Source organism: Oncorhynchus nerka, linkage group LG24 (genome assembly GCF_034236695.1).
Source record: "Oncorhynchus nerka isolate Pitt River linkage group LG24, Oner_Uvic_2.0, whole genome shotgun sequence".
NCBI lineage: Eukaryota > Metazoa > Chordata > Actinopteri > Salmoniformes > Salmonidae > Oncorhynchus > Oncorhynchus nerka.
Window position 1 is genome coordinate 7180847 of NC_088419.1, and position 6273 is coordinate 7187119.

Consider the following 6273-nt stretch of genomic DNA (forward strand, 5'->3'; position numbering starts at 1 on the left):
GCTCTGCGCTCTAGTCAAATTCAGCACGCCCCGCTCACATACTCTTCTGGGTTGAGAGGTCTCTGTGGTTCATCCCAGGCTTCAGTAGCAAAATTAGGGGTTGTCTCTTCCTCTCAGGTGCGGTATGAATCAATGATTGAGTAGTGGTTTACTTTCCCTTGTGTTGTGAATATGGGACGTAGAGATAAACAGTGGGGAGAACAAGTATTTGATACACTGCCGATTTTGCAGGTTTTCCTACTTACAAAGCATGTAAAGGTCTGTAATTTTTTTTATCATAGGTACACTTCAACTGTGAGAGATGGAATCTAAAACAAAAATCCAGAAAATCACATTGTATGATTTTTAAGTATGCTCTTACTGAGGGAAGGAGGCTGTTGGTCAAGATCTCAACGACCCAAAACACACAGCCAGGTCAACTAAGAAGCATCTCAAGGTCCTGGAGTGGCCTAGCCAGTCTCCAGACCTGAACCCAATAGAAAATCTTTGGAGGGAGCTGAACGTCCGTATTGCCCAGCGACAGCCCCGAAACCTGAAGGATCTGGAGAAGGTCTGTATGGAGGAGTGGGCCAAAATCCCTGCTGCAGTGTGTGCAAACCTGGTCAAGAACTACAGGAAATATATGATCTCTGTAATTGCAAACAGGTTTCTGTAGCAAATACTAAGTTCTGCTTTTCTGATGTATCAAATACTTATGTCATGCAATAAGATGCAAATTATTTCTTAAAAATCATACAATGTGATTTTCTGGATTTTTTTTTTAGATTCCGCCTCTCACAGTTGAAGTGTACCTATGATTAAAAAAATTACAGACCTCTACATGCTTTGTGAGTAGGAAAACCTGCAAAATCGGCACTGTATTACTGCATGATTATGCTTGAAGTTTTAAAAATAAATGAAATTACAGGACAGTTTTTATGGTCAATACTGTATAAGGCTGAACATGACTGTCCTTGGTCCTTCTACTCTATAGCCGTCCAGCACGGACATCACAGTCAACCAAGCTGTGAGGGGAGGCAAGGTGTTCGATCTGAAGAGAACCGTGGACCAGGCGGTCCAGAATTGTCCCTCCGTCCAGCAGGTCCTGGTTGCCATGAGAACAGAGAACACCGTTGCCATGACAGACAGAGATGTTCCACTGGAGGAGGTTGAGTCAAGAGACACAGGTTTTTATGATGATGTTATTACTGTTCATTGATAGATTCTTAAGATACTTTAAAATGATTATTTACTGTTAAACCTTTGACTGATGTCGTTTTTACACATGGTGTGGAGCTATAGGGTTCCCGAGTGGCGCAGCCATTATTCCTCCTCCACCAAACTTTACAGTTGCCACTATGTATTTGGGGAAGGTAGCGTTCTCCTGGCATCCGCCAAACCCAGATTTGTCCGTTTTAACGCAAGATGGTTAAGCGTGATTCATCACTCCAGAGAACATGTTTCTACTGCTCATTAGTCCAATGTCGGCGAGCTTTACACCACTCCAGCCGACGTTTGGCATTGCGCACGGTGATCTTAGGTTTGTATGCGGCTGCTCGGCCACTGGAACCCTTTTCATGAAGCTCCCAACAGTTTGGAACTCGGTAGAGAGTGTTGCAACAGAGGACAGACGATTATTACGCACTTCAGCACTCTGCGGTCCCATTCTGTGAGCTTGTATGGCCTACCGCTTCGTGGCTGAGCCGTTGTTGCTCCTAGACGTCTCCACTTCGCAATAACAGCACTTACAGTTGACCGGGGCAGCTCTAGCTGGGCAGACATTTGACAAACTGACTTATTGGAAGATGGCATCCTATGATGGTGCCATGTTGAAAATCACTGTGCTCTTCAGTAAGGCCATTCTACTCCCAATGTTTGTCTATGGAGATTGCATGGCTGTGATTTTACGGGTGTGGCTGAAATTGCAGAATTCACTCATTTGAAAGGGTGTCCACATACTTTTGTGTGTATATATAGTGTAACTTGGAAACAAACACTTCTCAGCAATTCATTTCTCTCTCTTTCTGACAGAAACGTGGTCTAGATAAGAGCGTCTGTTAAGACTTAACAACTTAAATGTTCTCTCTCTTTGTCTCTGACCCTGCACGTGGGCTCGCCACCAGTTACGTCAGCTAGCTTTCCATAGTTTAACCTTTTAGGGGCAATTCCTCGCTCACCTTCATTGAACCGGAAGCTATGTAATTTGCTCCATTGGAATGTATTTTATCATTGTGTCAGTGAAAAGTAGCCTACAATAACATGCCTGTATGTAACGTATGCGCTGAGAGTCCGGAAGCAAGTTCAGGGAATGAGTGTTTTAATAAATGAAATCATAAACACGTAACACATACAACACACCGACATTAAACCAGAGTCAATAACACCTGAGGAAAGAACCAAGGGGAGTGACAGATACAGGGAAGATAATCAAGGAGGTGATGGAGTCCAGGTGAGTGTCATGAGGCGCTGGTGCGCGAGACGATGGTGACAGGTGCGCTTGACGATGGTGACAGGTGTGCGGGATAATCAGCAGCCTGATGACCTAGAGGCCGGAGAGGGAGTATACATGACACTGTAAAGAGTTTAAAACATGTTATTATAGCCCAGCATTAAAGTCAAAGACGATTTCGCTAATAAAAATTACAATTTAGAGGGTAATCTACCTAAAATTCAGATTGACACTATATATTTCATCCTTCGATCACGTCAAATTACATGAATTGAGTAATTACCGAAATGCACCGGAATAACGTTAATTAACCCACAATCGGCAAATAAAGGGGGCAATCTGGGATTGGTACATCCATTTTTGGACTCTAAAATTAATAAAGTATTGCTATTAATTTTGCTGTTGTTTGAATGCCAGATTGCCTCTTTAATATTCATAATTAAACATGCATAGTTTAGCGTGGAGCATTACAGGCATAGATATGACCCAAATACCCTACTTCAGAACAGAGGATTATGTCGTTATGGTATTTAGTCTCTGAGCCTTTCCAATTAGGACTAAATGGCATTATTGATAATTGCTGGCAGTTTGATCTATGTGCAAAATAGCCCATTAGAGGGGTAGATCAAGGGATTTGACTGGCTGTCTGATTGGCTGGCTGGCTGGTTGGCACCTTGCCCATGTGGGATGTTATTCTGTGTTGTCCTAGTTCTACAGAGACCCGATGTGTCCCAAATGACACCCTATTATAATACACTACATTTGACCAAAGCCTGGGTCCTGGTTAAATGTAGTGCACTACTTTTGATGGGCCCTGGTTAAATGTAGTGCACTACTTTTGATGGGCCCTTGTTAAATGTAGTGCACTACTTTTGATGGGTCCTGGTTAAATGTAGTGCACTACTTTTGATGGGTCCTGGTTAAATGTAGTGCACTACAAAAGGGAATAGGGTGCCATTTGGGACTATATTCCCTTTTGCATCCCAGATCCACACCAGCCAGATTAGCAAGAAAGAGTGCACCGCTAGATTAGCCGGCAAGGACCCTGCCCCGGACCAGATCAGATTAGCATGGCCTGGCCGAGGGAGAGAGTCAAACCTAATTGCATTTAATTTACTTAACGTGGCAGTAATTCGTTCATCGACATCTGTAGCAAAGGAGTCGGGGTTTATTAGGCTGACAGACTGACACACTGGTTATAAAAATAAAAAATAAACGTATTCTCTGTTCTCTTCTCTCCCCATCAACCTTTACATCCTTTTTGTTTCTGAAATGTCCTATTTTATTAGTCTTTATAGACGGGATACACATGGTATACACCGTCCAACCAAAATGCTAACTACAGGTTCCAACAACAATAATAAATAATCAAATATAAGAATAGGAACATAAAGTAAATGTCTCGGTAGAATAGAATACACATGTTAGCATCAGTATTATACAGGAAGGCACAATTTATAGTCCCAATATTTACACGTGTTTTGGATAAGGGGGGGGGGGGGGTTGTGTTTAAATTGTGCAGTATTTAGCAATCATAATAACAGTCTGGTAGCAACAGTTGTGATTTGTGTGTAGCATGAGTGTGTGTGTGTGTATGTCAGGTTTTCCGTTAGCCGCTAATGCCGGCTGTCCGCAGATATTTTTTCATTAAAAAAAATATTTAAAAATCCCATTGCGAAATAATGCATTTGAGCCCGGAAATATACCAGTCAATGTAGCACGAGAGCTGCTGCTACAGCTCATCAAACAGCTGTTGGTTGTTGCTGGATTTAAACGTGCTTTTATAAACCCAATCATCCAGAAACAATTATAAATGCCATTCAGCTATTTATTTATTTATTTTTCTCCTCTGAAGCACTCTTTTCATTCGCCATTCAAGTGCATAGGCAACTAGGCAGGCTTCGGTGCGTCACACAACACTTTGCAATGAGCTGGAGGCAGGACGTATTTTCAAAACTTATACTAGTTTGAAACCTGAACGTTTTGCCACATATGAGGCATGTCTTACCATGCTTCGATTAAGGTAGCCCCCCCCCCCCCCCCGCCTCTCTGATTCAGTTCAATACATTAACTTGGACTACTGACAAGGTAGCCCCCTTTCCCTTTCAAAGTAGCCTAGCCAAAATCCCCCCAAAAACATGCAGACCTATTTCTCTCATGTTCTATTGGTTTTCAAATCAACGTTATTTTTAAAAAAAAACTTCATTTAACTATGCAAGTCAGTTAAGAACACATTTTCAATGATGGCCTGGCCTAGGAACAGTGGGTTAACTAACTGTCTGTTCAGGGGCAGAACGACAGACTTGTACCTTGTCAGCTCGGGGATTTGAACTTGCAACCTTGCGGTTCCAAGTCCAATGCTCTAACCATTAGGCTACCCTGCCGCCCCTTTTCATTGTCCAGTAGCCAAAGACACAATCCAAGTAGAAACATTCGTCAGACGCTCTTTACAATAGTGACCATACATTTTTTTTAAAAACTTTTTTTTCTTCCGTACAGGTGCCCCGTAAGAATTGAACCCACAACCCTGGCACGATGCTCCACAAACTGAGCCACACCGGGACACGTCAACAACCCAGGCTAGTTGTGTAGATCTCCCCTCTTTAAACATTTATAATGGATCTCTGTCTCGTGAAACCACTCGCAGGTGTGGTGCGCTTTTGACAACAGTTGTTTTCCTACTAATTGCATTATGGGATGAACATTCTCGTGTAGCCCACTGCCTTGTGTGCAATGTGAAGAAAAATAGTTTATAAACATTTTAAGCTAAATGTTCTGATCTATTTCATGAGCCTCATTGCTTTTTTTGCTTTTTTAAAATTATTTTTTTAACGTAGCCAAGGCATACTGGTTGTATGAATTTGGGCTCTATCATCCCACAACTGTCCCAGTCTGTTTGGAATAGGCTATTTATTTCTCACACAGAACGACTAGCGGACTAATAAAATAGGAACACGTTTATACTGTGGGGGAATAGTAAATTGACACACGCTTGTGATTGTGGTGTTTGCTACTCGTCTTGTTGGCTAAGGAAAAGATGACGTGGACTTATTCTAAACAGTGCGCATCAGAGTTCGGTGAGAAGGAACGTCGTTGCATCCTGGACTTGCATATTCTATTAATATACGAATTATCATAAACAAAATGTGATTTATTTCATTCTGAGCACCGTGGATGTGATCGACCTAATCAGGTTCGGCACCTAATGGATATGCGTCTGGTACAATTTTTTTTAGATGTCCGGGTAAATTGAAATGCTGCCGGCCAAATATCCAGCGCCACATTTTCCTAACATCAATCGTGTGTGTGTATGTGTGTGTGTGTGTGTGTGTGTGAGTGCATGTATGCTAAAGTGCAGAGAGTCAGTCCAGTTCAAGTGTTCAGCAGTCTGATGGCTTGTACAGTAGATAGAAACTGTCTCTGAGCCTGTTGGTATCAAGTGTTCAGCAGTCTGATGGCTTGTACAGTAGATAGAAACTGTCTCTGAGCCTGTTGGTATCAAGTGTTCAGCAGTCTGATGGCTTGTACAGTAGATAGAAACTGTCTCTGAGCCTGTTGGTATCAAGTGTTCAGCAGTCTGATGGCTTGTACAGTAGATATAAACTGTCTCTGAGCCTGTTGGTATCAAGTGTTCAGCAGTCTGATGGCTTGTACAGTAGATAGAAACTGTCTCTGAGCCTGTTGGTATCAAGTGTTCAGCAGTCTGATGGCTTGTACAGTAGATAGAAACTGTCTCTGAGCCTGTTGGTATCAAGTGTTCAGCAGTCTGATGGCTTGTACAGTAGATAGAAACTGTCTCTGAGCCTGTTGGTATCAAGTGTTCAGCAGTCTGATGGCTTGTACAG